Genomic DNA, 24,023 nt, shown 5'->3' on the forward strand with positions numbered 1-24,023 from the left:
GTCGCTAATTAAAACACAAAATTAAGCAACAGCTATGTTTTTTTTTCCCTTACACTTTAATTGCATGATTTTTTGTGATGTAATTTCTGGAAACACCCAGCGTACCTCACAGGGCTGATTGTTTGATAAACTAGAAGCACCTGAAACCAACCCCAAAAAATAAATATATAAATCCAAGGGAAACTGAAGGTAGATTGGAAATGACACAGAACTGCAGACAGCAGGGAACCAAAAATCCATAATAATAATAATAATAAAAACTTCTAAGTAAGGACATTTATCCTGCCGCCACCCCCCGCCCCCACCTCCCCAACCTGCCTGAAACCAGAACAATCTGTGCCTCTCAGGGGAAAAACAAGCTGCCATAGAAGCCAGACCAAGTGGGGCGGTTGCTCCCTGTCCTGCACCCCCAGATTGGCGCTATGGAGAAAAAGCAGGTGCAACTAGGAACTTTCCCTGCCTCCATTTCTAGCTGGGCTCAGTACTTGCTGGGGCTTCTGCCTTCATCACTGACCTTTCAAGGGAATTGTCTTTGTCCCCCTTGTTCTGAACCTAGATGCAATCCCAGGAGGAGATGCCTGGGGGCAATGACCGCCCCTCCTGGGAAAAGCACGTCTCTCCTTGCACGTGCCATAGCAGACAGCCAGACCGGGGCTTGGGTTGCTGGCCCTGTGTTCCTCGTTATCCTGAAAGCACTGGCTCTTCTGGAAGAGAGTGGGAAAGGGTGATTCGAGGTAAAAGAGGCGTGGGTTGACTTTGCAGATGGCCCCCTGGCCTACTGCCTTCTTTAAGATGTAGACCTAAGTGATGATTGCAAAACTGCAGAGAAACCTGTCAGGAACTGACTGGGAGTGGGGCTGGGAGGAAGCTGGGTCCCACTGGTGGCCTGGCTGCTGGAAAATTGCAAGCCCAGCATCATCTGTGGGCTCGGGGCTCCTAGGTGCAGGGCATCTGGGCAGTGGGAGCATGCAGAACAGAGGGGGCCTGTGACCGCACTGCTGGCTCCTTTCACCACCCCGCGGCTAGGACCCCAGTTGGCTGGGGCCCCAGCAACCCCTCCGTACACTCTGCTCCTGGGAAAAAAGGAATTACCTCCTTTTAGGGCCTTTTAAAAAATCTATTTTTTCTCCTTGATTATAAGTTATGCTCACGTGCATTGAAAAATACAAAAAAGTATAAAGAAAATAATTTAGGCCAGGTTTGATGGCTCACACCTGTACTCCCAGCACTTTGGGAGGCTGAAGCAGACAGATCACTTGAGCTCAGGAGTTCAAGAAACTCCTGCGTGACATGGCGAAACCCTGTCTCAACAAAAAATACAGAAATTAGGCGGGCGTGATGGTACACATCTGTAGTCCCAGCTACTTGGGAGGCTGAGGTGGGAGTATGGCTTGAGCCCAGGAGGTGGAGGCTGCAGTGAGCCGAGATCGTGCCATTGCACTCCAGCCTGAGTGACAGAGCCGGGCCCTGTCTCAAAAAAAGAAAGAAAAGAAAAAAGAGAAGAGAGAGAAAAGAAAAGAATTTAAAAATGCGTTTTGTGAGTTAGGGAGACAGAGATACCTGGTTCTAATCCCTGTTTTTGCCACCCAGCAGTATGACCTTGAGTAAGTTCCTCAGTTTCCAAACCTCAGTTTCCCCATCTGTCAAGTAGAAATACTGATAGCATAGATCTTGCAGGCTGGTCCTTGATTTAGTGTAATGATCCATATATAAAATACTTAGCACTGAGTCTGGCACATAGCACCCTTAAATATTATTTCTAGCCAGGTGTGGCGGCTCACTCCTGTAATCCCAGCACTTTGGGAGGCCAAGGTGGGCAGATCACTTGAGGTCAGGAGTTTGAGACCAGCCTGGCCAACATGGCGATACCCTGTCTCTACTAAAAATACAAAAATTAGCCAGGTGTGGTGGCGCGCACCTGTAATCCCAGCTAATCGGGAGGCAGAGGCAGGAGAATCGCTTGAACCCAGGCGACAGAGGTTGCAGTGAGCCGAGATCACCCCACTGCACTCCAGCTGGGCAACAGAGTGAAACTCCATCTCAAAAAAAAAAAATTAACTATTTCTGTTTCTGTTATTATCATTAATAATGACTATTCCCACTATCTTGGGATAATAGACATTTAAATTTTTTACACTGATGAGTTATCTATCTAAACCTGTGCTATCCAAGCCTCTAGCTTCTTTAAACTTTCATTCATTAAAGTAAAAGAAAATTGGAAATTCAGTTTCTCAGTCACATTGTCCACGTCTAGTGCTCAGTAGCCGCATGTGGCCAGTGGCTGCTGTGTGGGACAGCATCCTCCAGCACACAGCCACTGGAGTGTTCTCACCGAACCTTCCCCCACTTTTCTAAGTGTCTCTTAAGGGCTGCATAGTGGTCCATAGCGTGGCTGAATCACACTCTCTTACTGGCTTGAGTTTTCTTTTCTTTTCTCTTTTGAGATGGAGTCTTGCTCTGTCACCCAGGCTGGAGTGCAGTGGCACAGTCTCTGCTCACTGCAACCTCCGCCTCCCAGGTTCAAGTGATTCTCCTGCCTCAGTCTCCTGAGTAGCTGGGATTACAGGCGCTGCCACCACACCCGGCTAATTTTTGTATTTTTAGTAGAGACGGGGTTTCACCATGTTGGACAGGCTCGTCTCGAACTCCTGGTCTCAAGTCATCCTCCCGCCTCTGCCTCTCAAAGTGCTGGGATTACAAGCATGAGCCACCACGCCTAGCTTGGCTCGAGTTGTCATTCCTGGGAGGTTCGTGCATCCGCTGGGCTCTGATTGGTCGCCAGGGGTTTCTGCCTCCTGGCACCTGCCCTGTGGTGCTCTCTGATTGGTGCCAGGCAGTGATGGATTCTGGGAGAAGCAAGCCCGGCCGGCTGATTGGCTCTCAGTGGTGATGCCAGGGCTCTGCTTCCCCTCCCCTACAGTGGGCTCTGGCTGGGCAGGAGGGGCCACTCCCCCCAGCACTCCGGTGCCCGTCCCCCAGGATGTCTCCTCCTCACCCTTCACCCCAGAAGGCTGGAGTCCAGGGAGAGGAGGGGCTTGGTTGAGGGAGTAAAAATGAACAATAGGCCAGGTGCAGTGGCTCATGTCTCTAATTGCAGCACTTTGGGAGGCTGAGCCCGGCAGCTCACTTGAGGTCAGGAGTTTGAGACCAGCCTGGCCAACATGGCGAAACCCCATCTCTACTAAAAATACAAAAATTAGCCAGGCATGGTGGTGCGTGCCTGTAATCCCAGCTACTTGGGAGGCTGAGGCAGGAGAATCGTTTGAAACCAGCAGGCGGAGGCTGCCGTGAGCCGAGATTGCACCACTGCACTCCAGCCTGGGTGACAGAGTGAGACTCTGTCTCAAAAACAAACAAACAAACAAACAAATGAACAAAAATGACCCACCCTGCCCTGAGCAGAGGGTCCAAGATAAAACCCAGAGGTCCCTGGGGGAGCCTCCCGAGATCAGGGCGGCCTGCCTCATGGGAAGCACCATAGTAGAGGCTGGCCTGGCTTGCTGAATCCTGTGCAGGCCTCCTGCTCCTTGTGAGGGTCTTCCAGCTCCTGGAAGGCACCTGACTCAGTCAAGACACTTTTGAGATGTCTTGGGTCTGGGGTCCCAGGTCTGGGGTCTGGGGTCCCAGGTCTGGGGTCTGCTCTAGGAAGACCTTGCAATGGTGGGTGACCCTCCTGTGACTAGGGTTGGAGTGGGCGTCGGGGGACTGGGGTGATGCCAGGGTCGTGGCCCTCCTCATGGGCTGAGGGCTGTGGGCAGGGCCAGCGGGGGAAGTGATCCCCGGGGCAGTGGGCAAGACAGACGGGGAGCTGCAACTGGACCTGCTGATGTGGCCCTTTCTGCTCGCAGCGGGTCATAAAATATGGCTCAGATTTTCATTACGGGCTCTATCGATTATCTTCTGCGATGGATGAATTATAGAGAACATTAAATTTTTTAAAAAAAGCAAGTGAGAGAGGAAATATCTGAATGACTTTGGGTGGTCGATGGCAGAAAGGGCTGAGCCACCAAGCCTGGTCTCCGAGCAGGTGTGGACCAAACCTCTCGGGGCAGGCAGCTGCTGACTCCTCCGGCTCTCTGCTTCCCGGCCTCCCTGGGCCTGGCTTTGCAATAGGGGAGGCCTGTGCTCCCATCGCCCCCGCGCTGTCCCCTCTAGGGATCTGCCTAGGATCTGGAAAGGCGGAAAATCCGGTTGTTTACAGGGCTGTGACCTGGAAATAGGACCCGTCCCAGGCTTTGGGCCTCCATTGCTGGGAGATGGGGCCCCAGCTCTGCTGTCTGCCCTCCAGGGACTTCCTGATTCTGGAGATGCCTGCCTGGGTAGAGGGAAGGGTCAGAGGACATAGCTGATCTCCTGGGCCAGGACTGGGGTGGGAGCTCATGAGGAATGTGGACGACCAGGCCCCATCTTTTCCCCACTCCTTGTTCCTTCCATCAGCAGTCAACGGGCACGGAGGATTTGTTTTCCTTCTGAAGTTTGTGAAGAGCGAGCCTAGGTCCCACCACTCTGCCTCTAAGGCCAGTCCAGAAAGAGAAGCGAAGCTCCTGAAAGCCCTTCCCTCCCTCGCTTTCTCCCCACCCACCTTACTAAGCAGTGTAATGATGAGGTGTCAGGCAGTTGGGGTTAAATCATGTACCAGTGTGTGACCTTGGCTGGGTCACATCCCTCTCTGGGTCCCAGTTCTTCAACCCTCCACTCGCCAGTTGAGAGAATCATCTACTTCATTGTAGGTTATAGATATTAATTTGTGATGGTTATATGCATTAATATATTAAAATACTGAGCCCATAATGCTTAATAAACATGAACTAGAATCATTTTCCTCTTCTACTGTGGCAGGGTCTAGAAACCTTTCTTTCTCTTTGTTTAGGCTTTGTGATTGATTTATCAAATGCTTGACAGCACCTACTTTGTAGTGCTGTGAAGTACCTGCTCGCTACCCAGGTGTTACCACAGGCTTCACCTTCCCCCACCTTTCAGCCCGGCCAGAAGCACCTGAGGCTTTGGTTGTGACGTCTGAGCCCTGTCTGGTGGCTCTAGGGGACTTACTTGGTCGGGGGTACTTTCCTCAGCATGTTACACGTAAGAAGCCATTTAATCCTCATGACGGTTCGCAGAGGAACTATCTTTATCTCCATTTTACTGATGGAGAAACTGAGGCACAGAAAGGTTAAAGTCGTTAGCCTAGAGCCACATAGCTTGTGAGTGGCAGAGCCTGGATTCCTACCTGGGCAGTCTGGTTCCAGTGTTTGTGTGCTTAACCACAGTGGCATGTTGCCCAGTGATCTGGCAGAGTGGCATATGTGTGTGTGTGTGTGTGTGCGCGCGTGCGTGCACGTGCTGAACGTGTGTTTTGTGACTGACTCCACTTTCTGACCCTCCGCACGGCATTTGGCTCCTGCAGATGGATCATCAGTGGCCCCTGCATTTTCTGGAGCCCTGTTCTGGGTGGAGCGTGTCTCCCCAACCCCCACACATCCCCTCACCCAAGCTTCACCTAGGCTGCTGTGAAAAGGTGGTGGTTTCCATGGATATCCGTCTCCCTCTGGCGACACGCCCTTTTTTGTATAACTCTGTTCCCTGGAGTTGATTGTTTTTGGCACACAGCTCTGTAAACTCATCCAACAATTAAAGTGGGGGAGGGGTGGAACAGAAAGGAGACAGATAGTAACTGTGGGGTGAGTGATACGGAGAAAAGGCCTCTGGGGTGCAGGTCCCCTCCCTGTCCCCTGCCGGCAGCAGGACAGTGGACAGTACCTTAAGTGCGGAAAGGCCGCATAAGCAGCTGGCTGGGAGTTCTGAGAATTCAGAGCCCTCTGCACTTGAGCTGCGTTCTTGCCCCATCTCTCTCTCCCTCAGAAATCTAAAGGGTCCCACGTTCAGGTCCAATGAGGCCGTCGCCAGAGGTCACCTGAAGCCGTGAGATGCCAGCCTGGACCGATTTGCGTGTTGGCCGCCCTTGTTTTGGCTCATTGTGTATGTGTCTGCCCTGTTTGTGTACCGTCGAATACCTGCTGCGTTGGGCGTACCCGTCGTGGGCCGTGTGAGATCACAGATGAAAAATGCAGCGAAAAACACTTTCGTGCCACAACACATCATGGAGGATTTTTGTATTAAGATGTGGATTTTTTTATTGTTTTTTTTTTTTTTTTCCTTTTCCATACAGCCCTGGAGTTGTGCAATGTGCACGTCTGTGTTTTTGTTTTCACTCAGGTGGTTTCTGAAATCTACTCATTAGCGCTCTGTCCTCTCCCCACCCGGGGCTGATCTTCCACCACGTACCCTCTCGGATAGAAATCTTTCCCTACCACTTCCCAGTGTCTTCCCTCCTTCGGGGAGATGATGGGCGCCTCCCTGTACCGACATTCCACCAGGTGAAAATCAAGGGGTTCTCTGGCCCTGCTTCCCAATCCCGTGTATCCGTGGCCGATGTTCATTGTGGGAGGAGGTTCAGATATAGGGGAGGCAGCAGAAATCTCTGCCCCACACCCCCAAAGATAAAGCCCTTTTGCTTTCCCCTTATCTGGAGAGAAGAAATGGAAGTTGTCCTGTCCCAACAGGACCTCCTGACTTAGCATGGAGGTGGCTTCCTTGTCCCCATCCTGTCAGATGACAGGTTGCAATGGGCATGACCACAGCCCAGACCCCATTTGGAAGATGTGTTCAGGGGTTCCTCCTGCTTGCCGGGTGTTACCACAGGCTTCGCTTTCCCCCCTTTTCAGCCCAGCCAGAAGCACCTGAGCCTTTCATTGTGACGTGTGAGTGCTGCCTGGTGGCTCTGGGGGACTTGGTCCAGAACTGTTTTGAGGCCAGGAGAACTGAGATTCTGGAGGGACAACAGCATCAGTTGTGGGTGGCTGAAGAAATCACAGGGAAGGGAACAGGATGACCTTTTAAGTGAATTGGGCCTTGGAGCCTATCAGCCCAGGCCTGGCTTTGGCACCTGTACACGGTATGATCCTTGGCAAGTCACTTCGCGTCTCCATGCCCGCCCTCCCTAATCTATCCACAGGGACCATAACCATTTCTGCCTTTGTGTTGTAAAGATTTGGCTAGATCATGTGCATAGGGCACTTGGCACGGTGCTTGGCCGATAGAAGGCATCTGACTGGTTCGTACCAAGAGTTCTCACTTTGGCCTATTGGCAGGGGGCAGAGGCCACTCATCAGTGTGTCCTTATGCCCAGCCTGCCGCCTGGCACATAGTAGGCACGTGGTCCATTCTTATTGGAATTGGTTGGAGGGGATCAAGTAACTAAGGGGCTCCCCTGAACCTGAGAGCTGGTAATTCACGGGGCTGATGGAGGAAGAGGAGAGACCAAGGCACAGATTGAGGCTTGGGGAGAGCTAAACAGAATGGGCATGAAAAGAGCCAACAGGGCTGGGCGCGGTGGCTCACGTCTGTAATCCCAGCACTTTGGAAGGCCGAGGCAGGCCGATCACCTGAGGTCAGGAGTTCCAGACCAGTGTAGCTAATCTGGTAAAACACCATCTCTACTAAAAATACAAAAATAAGCCGGGTGCGGTGGCACTTGCCTATAGTCCCAGCTACTCGGGAGGCTGAGGCAGGAGAATCGCTTGAACCTGGGAGGCAGAGGTTACAGTGAGCTGAGATCACGCCACTGCACTCCAGCCTGGGTGACAGGGCGAGACTCCATCTCAAAAAAGAAAAAAGAAAACAGCGAATGGAGCGTTCTGTTGGAGAAGAGGGGCCAAGCTGCGTGGGGCTCATCTGACTCTGACACAAAGTCAGGGAATAGTCCAGTTCCACCGACACCTTCGCTGCCCACGGTGGCCCAGCTGTTGTGCTAAATGCTGGAGACACGCAGATCATTAAGACCCGCTCTCTGCCCTTGAGGAGTTAAAAGTCCAATGGTGGAGACAGACTTGTGAACAAATTACTTTAGTCCAGTATGGATGTAAATGCTGTGGTGGAGGATTTAGAAGGAGCAGAGTCAGGGGTGTGTGGGGCCACCCGGGGTAGATTTCAGAAGGCTACCTTGAAGAGGCTTGGAAGAAGAGGGTGGTGGTGATTTCTGGGCATTTCTAGAGTGCTTGTTAACACCCTTTCACGCCTCTTGTCCATCCTCTGCGCAGCCTGCAAGGTGGCAGGGAAGACTTAAGCATCGTCTCCATCTGGCTGGTGAGGGGACGGAGATTAGCAGGCTTGTCTAAGGGCCCGTGGAGGTTTCAGGGGCGGAACTGGGACTCAGACCCGTGTCTCCTGGTTCTCAGCCCATTGTGATTTCTGTAAGTGCACTCACTCAGCTTCTCACTTCTTCACCGTGGAGCCGCTGGTCACAGAGACCCGGCCTCTGCGCTCTGCACTTTCTGACCGGGATCCATGGCCCTCGGGGCCTGGGCTGTGGGAGAGCCTCAGTCCATGGAAGGCCCCGGGGCCTGTGCCCTGGTTTGGTAAGTGGGTCAAGCCACTTGGTTGGGGACAGTCCTGGAGCAAGGCCACGCCCTGGCAGGGTTGGAAGATGGCAGGAATCGGGAAGACCGTGGGGGAAAAGGAGGAGGAGGCCTGGCCACACCCTTTATTCAGTTGTTCTTGCTGCCAAAGCTGAGAAGCATCCTCTGCCCTGGGCAGGCCCCCGTTTCCGCTGGAAGAATCCCAACAAGGATCCCACCAGGGCCTGGAACCCCCTTTTCTTCCGTAGCTGGAACCTCCTCTGAGCCAAGGACATGCAACACTGAGAGTGTTCACCGTTGGCCTGTGCTCAGACCCTGGTCTTGCCAGCGCCTTGCCTGGAGTTGGGGAGGTAGATGCGTTTCCCTTGACCTTTTTTCTGGGGAATGTACACGTCCGTTTTACAAAGCTGGAAGAGGGGCGTGTCAGACTCCTGTGTAAGATGCTGGCTTTTATGTGGGGTCGTTCTGATGGGATATTGGAGTGGAGACCCCCAGCAGATGGAGGTTCTTGGAGCAGGAGTGTAAGTGGCCCAAGGCATGCCTTCTTCTAGCCCGGGGGGATTTTGTGGGTGGACGGGCTGCCCAGGGCTTTGGGGGATTCTGGACTAACAGGCAGGGGAGTTTCAGAGCCCAGAGGAGTGAGTCTCCCAGTGGCCCTGAAGTTTCCATTAAAGTGTTTTTTCCTCTTTTTTAAAGAAAAAAATATTCCCAAACTGGAAAACAAAGGAAATCCACTTCCCCCAAATCACACGAAACTCACATTAGGGGCCTGGCGGGAATCCATGGAAACCAGGAAACCCGCTGTTAACCCTGTGTGGCGCCGAGGGGTGGGATGGGAGCTGGGCTGATCCAAGCCTTGGACTGTGGATGCTGTCCACCCCTGATGGCCTCCCCCAGGGAGCTGGTCTCGGTGGCATTGCCCCAGCCGAGGTGGGGCAGAGCTGATGCTGAAGCTCTCACCTTTGAAGAGCCAACTCCCCCTCGTACTCAGGTCCAACCTTGGGAGGCAGGAGGGGAGGGGTTCGTGCACTCCTGCGAGGCCTCCGGGGACTCCGAGGGCCAGGCCAAGTTGGAGAACCTGCAGGGCAGCTGCCCACACCATGCCACACTGAGGAGGCAGGGCCCAGCCCGCTCACACGCTTCAGGAACGCAGAGCTGCTGTGGCTGCTGCAATCTTCCCGCAAAGGGGGAAGGAAAGGGCCGGGATTTCAGTGGCAATCTTCCTGATGCCAGCTCTGCAGGCAGGGTAGGCAGGAGAGCGGACCAAGCACCCCCTCTGGGTTCTCTGCACCCCATTCTCACATCCACGAGGCCGGGCTTCCAGGGCTGGGAGGTCGTACGCTGAGATCGGGTTGTGTGTTTGTGTTTGCACGCACATGAGCTCCTTTTTTCTAAAAATGCTGAAAATATTTACAGGTTTGAAGTTGAAACGCAAACAGGAAAAGCCCTTTAAAAAGTGAGTGTAGTGGATATTCAAAACAGGAATCACCATGGAAACACCACAATATTTGTTTAAATTGACACAAAGGTTGCCGGTAGCAGGGCACCAACTTTCCTTGGCTACTTTTTTTTTGTCCCAACACCTATCGCAACAGAATCTCAGCAGCCCCCTTTCAGGGCAAGGGCCCACACCCTCTTTTCTTTTTATGAAATTGAGTTGCACAGTACCAGAATGGAAGTGGGGAAGGAAGGCCAGAAGAAATTAAATTCACTATCCTGGGTCGCTGCAGAGACACCTGTTGATTCCTTTTATAGAGGCTCCCAGAAGGCCACCCAGGGGTCAAGGGAGCAGCTGGGAGCTGGCGCAGGGAAAGTCTGGAGGCAGCAGGCGTTGGGGAGCCCAGGGTTGGTTTGGTTGCATGGGTTTGATCTGTTTCCAGTATTGGCTTGATCCATTTTCAGGCCTGACCTTTCACCCTGTGTGCCCAGCCTTGGTTGTGATCCTTCTGTGTTACCCGGGGAGGCACCTGATTGGCCTAGTATTGTTTCTACCTGTTTGCTTCTTTTATTAGGTACAACAACTGCGTAGCCATTGGCTAATAATTGTGCGAAGGGTGCGTTGGTTGCAGAGTCAGGCATGGTATGTGCCATGGCAATGCCATCTGCTGATTGGCTGGCAGGAACAAGAATCTCTTACCTGTCTGGCTGGTTACCACACAAGGTGTGGGAACCTTACCCTCCCTTGTCCTCCAGTGTGGGGTGGGTTTGTGGGTGTCGATTGTAGCCTCATGTTTTCTGTTTTCCTGTCTCATTTTGGCAGGCAAACAGACCTTGCTGACTGAAGGCAAAGACTCCTCCATCCCACCTGCCCTCCCAGCTGCCACGGCCATCAACCCCTCCTTTACAAGGGGCTCCTGCAACTCCCCAGTGGCGCGTGTTGGAATGGACTTCGGACCCTGGCCTCTTGGGATGCAAAGGTAGATGTTTCCGGTTCCCAAGATGCCACTAGGAAGTGTGGGGTGGCCAGTTTGGGGGTTGCTCCTTAGGGTACGGACTATGTAGGGCCTAGACTCACCTTTCCCAGTGGGTTCTGATCCTGAGGGTGGTAGCTTAAGCACCATCAGTGAAAATGAAAAAAGTGTTGGATGGAGAAGAAAGCTCCGGCCTGGGAGCAGGGCACCTGCATTTGGGCCTTGGCCTTGTCACCGACTCACTACTTACTCTCTGGATCTCGGTTTCCCCACCCGTGAAATGAAGAGGTTAGCATAACTGGCCTTTTAAGGATCTTCCCAGTGTTTCTATGGTATGACATTGAACGGTGCAGCCCAGGCTTTGCGGGCAAGGACCATTCTCCATCAGATGCCACTCCCAGATCTAAGCATTAGGTTGGAACTTCATCTTACAAGGGCTGGACAGTAGTTCCAGCCTTTCTCCATCTCCAGAGGCTGCTCTGCTGTAAGTTCATGTGTGGTAGGAGCTGGCCTGGGGATGATTTATCAGGCTCTCTTCAGTGGTCCTCCGGCCCAAATAGGACCCTTCATAGAGGAGAAGCTGTAGGTGCCTTTTGACCCAGGCTTGGAAATAGCCCTTTGCATGAGGCAGGTCACTCATGCCAGGGAGGGGTAGTCTGTAGAGCTGGTACTGTCAGATATTTACCTGCAGGTATCAAACGTGGCAGTTCGTAGGGTGAGGGGTTGACACACATTGGGTGACTCATTGCATGCTGGTCATTATTCAGTACTTTCTTGAGATCCCGAGGGAACCAGTCCAGAGGGATTGGGTGTTTGCGAAGTTCACAAGTTCATGGGCAAGGTCTAGGGGTGGAGGCGGAGGCTGAGGGCCTAGAGGATGTCTGGGGAGGGCAGGGCTGGGGGCTGCTCTTCCTATGTGCGCCAGCCTGGAGCTGGTGTCCCTGGCTCACCTGCCTGCGCTCTTCCTCCCCATGGTCATCCTGGGCAGGTGTGTCCTGCCCCTCCCTCTGGGGCTGGGCTCAGCAGCCCTGGACTTCGAACTTGCAGGGAGGAAGCGCTTGCAGAGACGGGTGCCTTGGTGCGCGCTGGGGTTTGGTAGGTCCCCAAAGGTGCAGACCTGCCTGAATCCAGGCCATGCCTCCTCGGGGAACTAGCTCCGGATACAGCCCAGAGATTTGCAAATCAGATGCAAATGTGGCCTTTGGTCGCTGTGGTGGGGCAACTGTGTGGCTGCAACTCTTCTTCCTGGTGTGCAGAAGGTGATCATGCTCCTGAAGTTGGTCCATCATACTTAGGATGTGCTGCCTTTGTCCGCTGGATAGCACCGGGGCTGTTTAGACTGACACCTGGAAAAGGCCGTGGGGGGAGTTTCATGGCACTGAAGTCTTCTGGGTTTGGCGTTAGCACCTGCACCTCTGCTACCTTCCCGAGCTGTTCTTAACAGACTCTGCTTCCTCTGATGATCATGAATCCTGGGATGCAGGCTCAAATGTATGCAAGCCTCAGGGCGGTCTTGCCCAGCCCTGCCCTGTGCCCTGCCCATGAAGAGGCTGTGAGTGCCTGCAGAGCCCCCTCCCCTCTGAGAGGGTAATGTTTGCCTGCTCTGTTCTCAGTGACGGGTTTTTTGTTTTCTTCTTTGCCTGGGCAAAACACGCCCGTTCGTTTTTCCCTTTCTGAAGTTTCCACTCGCTGTTGACTCCCAGGGGTCATGCAAGCGGGGATTTGCGCCTGGCGTGGGGTATGGGATCCACAGGTCCGGTGGGACACCTGCATCCTGGCATCAGCTGTCTTGGACTTGATAATGAAGCTTGGGAACTCCAAGGGCTCCGAGAGAGAATATGGCCAAGTCCCTCCTCACTTAGCCCTTTCCAGTGACCAGGCTGGACTGCAGGTGGGGGTCCTCTGTGGCAGGGGTGACCCATGGTCTCAGAGCTGTCTTGCCTCGCCAATGTGGACCAGGAGGCAAGCCTGTGCGCAGGTCTGGTCTGTGGGCCTGACCTTGTCTAACTCAGATTCCCCCCATCTCTGGCTCCTCTGCAGAAGAGCTGGTTGCATTTATCCAGCAGTACAGAGGGTCTGGGGCCAGGCGCAGTGGCTCATGTCTATAATCCCGGCACTTTGGGAGGCTGAGGCAGGCAGATCACTTGAGGTCAGGAGTTTAAGACCAGCCTGGCCAACATGGCAAAACCCCATCTCTACTAAAAATACAAAAATTAGCTGTGTGTGGTGGTGCATGCCTGTAATCCCAGCTACTTGGGAGGCTAAGGCAGGAGAATCACTTGAACCCGGGAGGCGGAGGTTGCAGTGAGCCAAGATCGCGCCACTGCCCTTCAGTTTGGGCGACAGAGCAAGACTCTGTCTCAAAAAAAAAAAAAAAGAGAGAGAGAAGAGGGTCTGGGGTCTGTCAGTCACTCACCAGCAAACAGAGTGGACAAGACCGCCCCTGTTCTCATGGAGTCTGGTAGGCGAGGCAGCGTGAAACAAACCCACAGAAACGAAAAAGAAGACTCCAGCAGAGAATGGAAGTAGGAGGTGGTGGTGGGAAGTGACTGCTTGGCACTCCTGGCAGGCTGCTCAGAGGAGGTTTCTCAAGGACGTGGTGACATTTAGCTGAGATTGAAGGACAGGAAGTGGAGAGCTCAGTGAAGAGCAGGCTGGAGAATATTCTAGAAAGAAAGAACAGCTAGCCTAACGGCCCTAAGGTAGGATGCCCTCAGTGCATTCAGTGACTGGAAAGAAAGGCAGAGTGGCCAGGACGTGGATGGGGATGTGGATGAGGTGGGTGTCAGGAGGTGCAGGGCTTTGTGTGCCTGGGGAGAAGTTGGGATTTTATGCTTAGGTGATAGGAAGCCACTGGAGGGTTTTGAGCCAGAGGTAAAGTGATGTGATGGTTTTTTGTTTTTTGTTTTTTGTTTGAGATGGAGTCTCACTCTGTCACCCAGGCTGGAGTACAGCGGTGCAATCTTGGCTCACTGCAACCTCCGCCTCCCGGGTTCAAGTGATTCTCCTGCCTCAGCCTCTCGAGTAGCTGGGATTATAGGCAAGCGCCACCAGGCCTGGCTAATTTTTGTGTTTTTAGTAGAGATGGGGTTTCACCATGTTGCCATGCTGGTCTCAAACTCCTAACCTCAAGTGATCCACCCATCTCAGCCCCCCAAGGTGCTGGGATTACAGGCGTGAGCCACTGCACCCAGCCAATGTTTGTTTTAAAAAGGTAGTTGGGGCTGCCAAGGGAAGAAACTGGGAGGCCAGAGGGGCAGCTGCTGCAGCCGATGGTGTGAGAGGATGGTGGCTGGGTGAGGAGGAGGTGGACAGGCGGGGAAGGGGTCAGAGTCTGTATGTGTGAAGAGGAAGAGTTAGCAGGACTCAATGATGGATTCAACGGCGGCAAGGAAAAGGGAGGGCCCCAGGATGACTCCAGCATTCCGTGCCCCCCAATTTGTGGCTCTGTGTCTTCTCCTCTCTCTCCTGCCCCCTGAACACAACAGTACCAAGAACGACCCATGGCTTTGAGAGGGTTAACGTCTCATGCATTAGGGGAGAAGTGCCATCTTGGAACCGTGCTGGGTGCTGAGAAAGGCTCGTTTGAGTGGGTCAGGCTCCTTGTGGAGGGAACTGATTCTCTCCGACACCGTTTTCAGGAGTGAGCCTGGGAGCAGGCCGGGACACACACTAGCCTTTCGGCCCTGGCTCTGCACTGAAGCCAGCTTTGTGTGTTTGCTCCCTGGGTTCTGTGCTGGGTCTGAGACTGGGCCTAAAAGTTGGCTGAGTTTCTCTCACTGTGGTTCTGAACGTGATCTGTGCGCTCAAGGGCTGAGCTTCTGCACACCTTTTTCCACATGCCGGGTCATATAGAGCCTCTGATGAGCTGTGAGGGCTGGCAGATGGGTTTGTCTGAGGCACCCATATTTCCATGGGGTCAGCTCAGCCTCCAGCCGCTGCTCATCTGCTTATCGGCAGGGATCCTAACAGTGTCGCCACACACAAAGGTGTGAATTGCCCCAGTACCCTGCTCGCCTGAAGGCCAGTCTCCCTTTTCCCAGTGCCTCTTACATGAGGCTCCACTCTCCTGGGTCCTGACACCGTCTGTGAGGGCCAGGTTGGGGCAGGCAGTCCCAGCATCGATGCTGTGATAGCAGTGATCCCCAGCTCCCCTGGACAGGCCCCATGCTGCCCTGAGCACTGCCTTGTAGCCCTGGAGCAAGCCAGAGGCCTGGTTGGCGAGCGTGAAGCTGTCACAGCCGGCTGCCGGGCTCGCGTGAGCACTTGCCCTTGCTGGCAACGTATTCCCAGACATATGGGCCAGCCCAGCCTTCCAGGAACACTCTGGAGACCTGACCTCCATGGGGGTGACAGGAAGGGAGGGCTGGTGATGTCTTGCAGGGGCGAGGGTGGGGGGGTGCATCGGGGATGTCCCAAGTGGGAAGCAATGTGTGGCACAGCAGCCTGGCCCTGTAAGGAGGCCCTGGAGGCCTGACCTCCAGAGGCAGCGACGGGAGAGAGCAGAAGCGCAGGCTGGCAGCGGCTTGCGGGGGTGGTGGGGCTGTCCCAGGCCTACAGCTGGTGCCTCTGCCTGGCTCCAAGGGGCGTGTCAGCCAGTCTTCCTGGGCGTGTCTGCCGGCCTCGGAACACTGGGCCGGCCCTGGGGGAGGGTGTGTCCAGGTGGGAGGTGTGTGCATCTGCGCACGCGTGGGAGGTTTTTCTGCTTTCTGCCTCTACAGTCTGCACTAGATCCGTGACCTTCACTCCTAACTGGACTGGACAGTTCTCATGCCATCCTCCAGGGCTTTGATCTGATGTGAAGCTGGCGGCTCCACGGCCTGCAGCTGGGGTGGGGGGTGCAGAGGGGTGGGAGCAGGAGGGTTCCCCACCTCCCACCGTGATGTGGTGCTCCAGAGGATGAGTGGACCCCAAGGTTGCCTTGGGCTGGGCAGAGATGGGGCTGGGAGTTGGTCTGGGAAGAGTTATTGATCTTCCTGATTTCTAATCTGGGCAAGTGTTCCACCTGGTGGTGCTGACACCCCAGCCTGGGCCTCCTTCCTCCGTTCTCCCCAGGCCCTCTGCCTTCGGAGCAGACGCAGGAAACCCCCACATCTCGCCATGCACGGGCCCCAGGGAAGAGGGATTGGGAAGGGCTGGGGGCACCTGCCCTGTCTGGAGCTACTCGGGGGCCTTCTCGGTGGGTGACGCAGTTGCTCCAAAGGATGGGACGACCCGTGGATTTGGGAGGATTGACGCCGTGTGCTGGACGAGGGGAGAAGCGCCTCTGCCCTGCCTCTGTCCCTGAGTGCCCACAGTGAGAGAGGCTGGCATTGGAGAGGCGACGTCAGGTCTCACACACGGAGGAGTCCCGGAGTCCTGACTGCATCATCTCCTCGTGTAGACCTTCAAGCTCCTCCTCTCCGGTCTCCTGCCAGGTTCCCCCATATGCTTTTGTTCTGGAATCTACCCAGGGATAAGCCTGGTCCAGGTGAAGGCCCTTAGGCCCAGAGCCACCACCCTGAGGCATGAGGTGGCCAGTGATCCCCTTGCTGCCCACCTTGCCCGGGACCCCTGGATGCTGCCACGTTCCCAACCACACCACTGCGCTTGCTCTCTGCCCTTCAGGCCTGGGGGTGCTCCCCTTCTGCTCACCACCCGAGTTTTCTCTCTGGTCCGGCTCCTTGGCTTTCCTCCGGAGCAGGGGCTTTTCTGAGCCTGGGCCTTGCTATGGTAGCTGGGTTGGGACCCCCGTGGCCAACGGGGTAAGAGGAGGAAAGGTGTAATTAAACACTAGTTTCTTCTCCAGAAATGCTAATCGGGAAAAGCAATTAAAAGCAACTTTTTTTTTCCCTTAGTAATCTGTGTTAAGAGCTGGTAATGAAGTTTAGGGCCGTTGTGACTCAATATTTCAGCTTCACCGACTCAAGTCAAAACAATCCAAGCCCAGGAGTTTGCCAGCAGCTGAGCTGGGCCCGGGCAGCAGCTGTGAGTCCCACCCCGTGCTGCTCTCTGGGCAGAGAGAGGATCGGTCCCAGCTACGGGGAGGGGGTCTGGTGACACAGAGATAGGTCCCCTCGGGCATCCCTCCAAAGACCCTGGAAATGCATCCTAGTGAAAATGCTTAGGAGGAGGGTGTGAGGAGCACCTGGTTTAGGGGGCAGGACTGAGGAAGCATGGAGTCCAGTAGGGTCAGGGGAGAGGAACTGGGTGATTGAGGAGCCCACCGGGTTGGGCCAGGGCTCAGCCTCAGGGGTTCAGAGCCGGAAGAGGTGGTAATCCAAGTCCTGACCTGTCACCTCTGGCCATTCATTTTCCATTTCCATTCAGCGACACTGTGGGTAGTCACTGTAGGTTCTCAAAATGAAGAAGAGGCCAACGTCCTGCCCTCATGAAGTTTACATTCGGATGGAGGGAGCCAAATGATACAGGAGAAAAAGGAATAAAGGATGTGCTGGATGGCGATGTGTGGGAAGGAGAAAACAAGAGCCTCTTTGCAGAATAGAATAGGGAGTGAGAGGCAGGTGGATGGATGGTTTGTCATTTTAGATGTGGCTCCCAGGGAAGGGGTAACTGCGATGGTGACATTTGGATGAAGACAGAAAGGAAGTGAAGGAGTGAGCCAACCTAATCAATATCTGTAAGAAGAGCGTTCACAGCAGGTGTGAGATCCCAGAGGCGTGTTGGAGAAGCAAGGAGACCAGTGTGGCTAGAGCAGAGTGAGGGGCAGATGCCATCTGAGGTCGAGGGGGTCAGGGTGGGGGGCCCTCAGATCCCGCAGGCCTTGCAGGCCATTGTGAGAACTCTGGCTTTTACCCAGAGTGAAATAAGCAGCTTTTTGAAGAGTTCTGAGTGCCATGATCTGATTAGGAACAAGCTCTTTATTAAAAAACAAGACCCACCTGTCACCGACTCCGCCTCTCACCGGTCACATATGTGCCCGGATCGCCCTCCTTGAATGCACTCTCTCGATGTTTCATCTGGGAGCGGGCAGAGAGGGCACAGAGGGGTCTGTCTGGAACTCGCCCTGCTCTAGCCTGGGCCTCCTTTCCCCAGTCCTTCCGGGCAGCCGCTCAGAAACAGGGTCTTGTCACTTTAAGCAGCCCCCCACCCGCCTCCCTGGCCTGCTTTATCTGAAGTCCAAGCGCATGTTGTTCCAGGACCGATCCGCTTTAGCTAATTAATAATCTGACAGGAGCCACCCAGGGGATTAGCCGTTGAGCTGAGCTCCACCAAGCCCCAGCAAATGAGCCCTGTGCTCCTTGGGGACGTGGAGGTGACTTTGGGGGGTGCAGCGAGAGGGGACCCCCGCAGGTGAGCTGTGGTATTGGACAGTGCAGGAGTGACGGGTGAGGAAGGAGGCTGGGCAGGGCAGAAAGTGATGAGAAGAGCCTCTTGAAAATAATCTGCTGTTCTGAGACGGATGGGGACCTCCACTCCCCCTCACTGCCTCTTCTGTCCTGCTCACCCCCCAAGAACTGTCCCCCCCTGCCGGGTGCTACCTGCTGAGTCACCTGGACAGGGCTGCCAGAGTTAGCAAATAAAAATACAGGATACCTAGTACATTTAAATTTCACACAAATAGCACAGACTTTTTAGTATAAGTATATTCCATGCAATGTTTGGGACATACTTACACGAAAACAGTATTCATTTTTTTGTTTTGTTTTGTTTTGTTTTTTGAGATGGAGTTTTGGTCTTGTTGCCCAGGCTGGAGTACAATGGCACAATCTCGGCTCACTGCAACCTCTGCCTCTCGAGTCCAAGTGAGTCTCTTGCCTCAGCCTCCCCAGTAGCTGGGATTACAGGTACCCGCCACCACACCCAGCTAATTTTTTGTATTTTTAGTAGAGTCAGGGTTTCACCATGTTGGCCAGGCTGGTCTCAAACTCCTGACCTCAGGTGATCCACCCACCTCAGCCTCCCAAAGTGCTGGAATTACAGGTGTGAGCCACGGCACCTGGCCATATTCATTGTTTATTAGAAATTCACATTTCACTGGGCATCCTGTATTTTCTCTGGCAGCCCTAAGCAGGGAGGGCTGGCAACTGGGGCGGGGGGGGGGCGGGGCTCCCTCTCCAGGGCAGCTGGGACCTCCCTCTGGAAGAGCCAGCACTCCCTGGGGAGCTGCCTGGGGACTTTGCAAGCAAGGCAGGGCTGGGGTCACGATGACCTCCACTCCCACAGTACAGGGAGAGGAGGATGGAGGCAAACGTCAGCCACTTGCTGGAGTCTCCCAACCTGTATTTGGGCCCAGGTGGCCCTTGGGTGAATCGAGTCTAAGTCCCCACAGGGGCATCTGTGGCCACCAGACTGGGGAGCAATTCCCCAGGACCGCCTTCCCTGGTGAGGCTGCTATCTAGGAATAGTCTGGGGGCCTCTCCAGAGGAGGCCGCCTGAAGTTTCTGGGGTAATTTGGGAGGATGGCCATCCGCTAAGGGCATCTGTTCTGAGCCCAGAGAGAGGTGGGCAGGGATGGCCCACTGTGTAGGAGGGGCTGGACCAGGCCAGGCACAAGGTCAGGGACAACAGCCTGCTACGCAGGGCCACCTCTGTGTTCCAGGACCTTTGGGCACTGAGCAGGAATCCCTGTCTGCTGCCCTCTCGATGCCCTCCCCAACTAGGCAGCCCGTGCTAGCTCCTTGGGGAGGGTGTGCCCTGCAGGGGCTGGCCTGCCTGGGCTGTCACTGTGGGGCAGGGAGAGGAGGGCCAGTCTGGAGTGGAAAGCTTGATGGGGTCCTTACTGCTCCCTCTGGTGACCCCTCACATCCTGGATCCGTTCCTGTGGCCAGGGAGCTTAGGGCTGCCAGCTGGTGGAGGTCCAGCCTCCTGCAGCCAAGGGGCTTGATGCCAGGCGGGCAGTGCCCTGAGGTGGGAGCTCTTTGCTCTGGCTCTGTTCTCTAGGAGTTAACAGCATCCTGTGCCCTGGGAGGCCTCCTCTCCCCTGGCCCCCTGGGCTGCCCTCCTCCCAGCCTTTCCCAGCACAGCCAGCCAGGGCGTCTTGTGGTGTGAGCAGAAGGGGGCCGGGGGTGCCGCACGGGTGGGAACCTCTTCCGCTTCCCGAGCTCTCAGCCTCTTCCCCAGCCTGCCCAGTGGTTTGGCCCCGTTTCTCGAGCCGGCTGCTGCCCGTGTTGCCTCTGACCAACATCATTAACGTGGATATTTATATTTCATTAACAACATTAAGCCCAAATGGCATTAAAAGCAAAGCTGGTGATAAATAGCTTATTAATAAACAGGGAGTGCTCCGTGCTGCCTGGCCTCTCCCAGCCCTGGTGTTAACCCTTGCTGCCCTAGATAAATATGCCTCACCCTAAAGATCATCCCCCTGAAGATGGGGCCAGAAGTGCTGGTCCCTTCTCTGCCCTCTGTCGGCTACTCTGAGGTCAGTGTGTCTTGGATTCTATGCCAGGCAGGTCTGGGTCACTTGAGCTCACAAAACCTGGCCAGACCCCCTCAGGGCCTCTAATCAGATCGTTGTCACCCTGTCCTCACTGGTTTTGATTCTGGGGATTAATAATTTAGGAAATGTGGCTTTTCTAGGTTGTAAGCTCAGATCTTTCCTATTCCCTTCTAGCTGCATCTGCAACAAGGTTTACAGACTCAAAGAGTCACAATAGTAATTAATAATAATAATAATAATAATAATAATAATAGCAATGACAGTTACAATCGCAGCCAGCACGCACAGGGTGCTCACCATGTGCTCACCAGTGTCTTGGTGATCAATCCACATGCAGCAGCTCTCAAACCCTCCAGTGACCCCAGGAGCGTCCAGCTCAGCCTCCTTTTATTTTTTATTTTATTTTTATTTATTTATTTATTTTTGAGACAGAGTCTTGCTCTGTCACCCAGGCTGGAGTGCAGTGGCACCATCTTGGCTCACTGCAACCTCCGCCTTCCAGGTTCAAGCTATTCTCCTGCCTCAGCCTCCTGAGTAGCTGAGATTACAGGTGCACTCCACCACGCCTAGCTAATTTTTGTATTTTTAGTAGAGATGGGGTTTCACCATGTTGGCCAGGCTGGTCTCCAACTCCTGACCTCATGTGATCTGCCTGCATCAGCCTCCCAAAGTGCTAGGATTACAGGCGTGAGCCACCTCGCCCGGCCTCAGCCTCCTTCTATAAGTGGGCAAACTGATGCCCAGAGAAGTGAAGCAGGGCTGGGCACGGTGGCTTACGCCTGTAATCCCAGCATTTTGGAAGGCTGAGGCGAGAATCGCTTGACGCCAGGGGTTCAAGACTCCCATCTCTTTAAAAAAAAAAATAAAAAATAAAAATTAGCCAGGTATGGTGGTGCACGCACCTGTAGTCCTAGCTATTTGGGAGGGAAGGCTGAGGTGGGAGAATCACTGGAGCCCAGGAGGTTGAGGCTGTAGTGAGCTGTGATGGCACCACTGCACCCCAGCCTTGGCAGCAGAGCAAGACCCTGTCTCTTAAAAATTAGAAGAAAAAAAAAAAAGAAAATTGAAGCAAAGCAGCGTCACTAGCTGGGGCTCATGTCACACAACCCCCGGGCTGCTGTCATTGTGCAGTCGGCCCCGAAACAGAACTCATTGCAGGAGAGCCCATCCCTGGCTCCTAGGCCTCATGTGTGCCAGGGTTTCTCAGAGCCGTGGCTCTGCCTGACTCTCCCTGCCCCCGGGCCCCTGCCAGTTCGTCATGCAATGCCCCTGTCTAGGCAAGCTGCCTGCACACAGGCCGGCTGTCCAGAGGGCACAGTTATGTACCTTGCAAGCCACCACTCCACCTAGGACCCAGAGGTGCCAATGGAGAGCCAGCAGGGGTGTCCATGATGCTCCGGAGACCTGTGTGAGCCTCGGCTTCCAACTGGAGCAACTTCTATTTGGTGCCCTTCTGGGGAGCAGGGAGCAGCCAGGCCTTGGTTGTTGGGGATTATAAGTCAGTATTAATATTTGTTAGATGTAGGGTCATCTTTTAACACTTCTAAGAAATAGGGGCACGCTCAGCCCTGGGTCCTCTCGCAACCCCAGCTCCCCAGCCGAACTGGCTGAAAGAAAGAAGAGAAACTAGAACCTTGTCTAGATTAAGAGGCCCCACTTAGAACTTCCTGCTACAAGAGTCTCCTTATTCGCCTGGTCCATTCGGGGCTGTCTGGGCCACGCCTGGCTGAAGGGGGAAATGGGGCTGTCTTGGAGTTTGCAGCATAAAAGGGAAAGATAGGCCAGGTGCGGTGGCTCACACCTGTAATCCCAGCACTTTGGGAGGCTGAGGCGGGTGGATCACAAGGTCAGGAGATCGAGACCATCCTGGCCAACATGGTGAAACCCCATCTCTACTAAAAACACAAAAAATTAGCTGTGCATGGTGGCACACGCCTGTAGTCCTAGCTACTCAGGAGGCCGAGGCAGGAGAATTGCTTGAACCGGGGAGGTGGAGGCTGCAGTGAGCTGAGGTTGCACCTCTGCACTCCAGCCTGAGTGACAGAGTGAGACTCTGTCTCAAAAAAAAAAAGAAAAAGTAGGGGGGAAAGATGGAGGGAGGGTGGAATGTGAAGCCGCCATGCGGTTGCAAGGAGGGGACAGGGTGGAGGGCATGTCGTGGAGACCATCTGGCTGTGTCTGTGAGCACTCAGGGAAGACGGAGAGCTCATTAATTAGCAGGGCTCCTGCTGTCTGTGCAGGGCCCCGGACTGCTTCTCCCAACCCATTCCCAAGCTGGGAAGGAAGCTGGGACGCAGCAGCCGCAGGGCTCCTCATCAAAGAGCAATCCCACATCTCATCCTGATGCCTGCAACCTGACCAACCACTCCCCAAAGAGAGAAGCGAGTAGGGAGACCTGGCAGGGAGGCCTCACTGGACTGACGTGGCGATGTTAGGGCTGCCTCAGGAGGTCTGATCCGCATCTGCTGCTTCTGCCGAGAAGACCTCCATGCTTGCTCTGGCCACGTGGGCCTTGGCCATCATGGCAGGCCATAGTGGGTGGCTGGGAATTGGAGACACTGTGGAGTTTATGATTGTCACCTACATTACAGTTCAGGTGACTGTACAGGCATAAAACCAGTGGTCAGAGACCCCAGACCAGGAGCAAGCAGTGGGGAAGGGGCAACCAGGCCTGCCCCTGCCTGGAACTAGTGGTCAGGTCGGGGAGCTGATTGCGAGAAAGAGGTACGATGGAGAGAGATGGGCTCTGGAACCAGGCTGACCTGAGTTGCAGTTCAGACCCACTGTTTTATAGACGTGGCTGTCACTCCACAAGCTTAGCCTCATTGTACTCCTCTGTAAAATGGGCACAATAGCATCGTCTTTGCAGGGATGCGTTCTCTAAAATGCTTGTGACCAGACCTGGGACCTGGTAAGCACTGAGTGAGGGGTCACCGCTGCCTCTGTCACTGTTAGGCCCACTCCTAATTTGTTGTCGCTAACGTCTGTTTGAGAAACGGGAAAGGAAATGGGTGAAGAACACGGTATACACACAGGGCTCAGCCTGCCGCCCCTGCCCAGGAGTAGCTGCTGCAGCAGTAAGGATGGGCCGGGCCTGGCAATCACCTTCTCCTCTGCCAGGCTTAGAAGGGGAGTTGGACACAGGGAGCCTTTGAAAGGCGAGCACATGGCTGGGCGCGGTGGCTCACGCCCAAGTCAGGCGGATCGTGAGGTCAGGAGATCAAGACCATCCTGGCTAACACGGTGAAACCCCGTCTCCATTAAAAAATACAAAAAAATTAGCCGGGCGTGGTGGTGGGCGCCTGTAGTCCCAGTTACTTCGGAGGCTGAGGCAGGAGAATGGCGTGAACCCGGAAGGCGGAACTTGCAGTGAGCAGAGATCCCGCCACTGCACACTCCAGCCTGGGCGACAGAGCGAGATTCTGTCTCAAAAAAAAAAAAAAGAAAGGCAAGCACAGTGTACCCTCTCCCAGTGAGTGCTCATTCTGGAGGGGGAGCTAGGTGTGGTGAGACACCCCTAGTTCCAGGCAGCTGCAGTGACCCACAAGAGAGCAGAGTGGGGGTCTTCAGCGTGGTCGCCCTGCAGCCTTTGATGCCACCTGTGCCGAGGCGGGTTCTCTCCCGTTTCTTGCACGTGGGCTGGGCTTTGATTAGGGACCCTGAGCTCACCTCACCTTCTCCCCACTCTGCGAAGCCCAGGACAGGGACTGCAGCTTCTGCTCGCTCACTGGAGGCATGCTACTCCAGGGTTCTTCCCTGACATCTGGGTGGAATGCCTTTCATCTGCCGCTGGGACCGGACCACTGTTAGACCCTC

The 24,023-nt window shown here is 54.5% G+C and overlaps 1 protein-coding gene across 1 annotated transcript in view; it reads left to right on the forward strand.

Annotated features, from left to right (window-relative positions):
• CASZ1 (castor zinc finger 1) overlaps positions 1-24,023 on the forward strand; it is a 157,579-nt gene that overhangs the window by 25,297 nt on the left and 108,259 nt on the right. Inside the window, exon 2 of the mRNA XM_063720025.1 lies at positions 10,675-10,831. The gene's annotated coding sequence lies outside the window, so the exon portion shown is untranslated. The remainder of the gene's footprint in view (positions 1-10,674; positions 10,832-24,023) is intronic.

Source organism: Pongo abelii, chromosome 1, assembly GCF_028885655.2.
Source record: "Pongo abelii isolate AG06213 chromosome 1, NHGRI_mPonAbe1-v2.0_pri, whole genome shotgun sequence".
Taxonomy (NCBI): Eukaryota; Metazoa; Chordata; class Mammalia; order Primates; family Hominidae; genus Pongo; species Pongo abelii.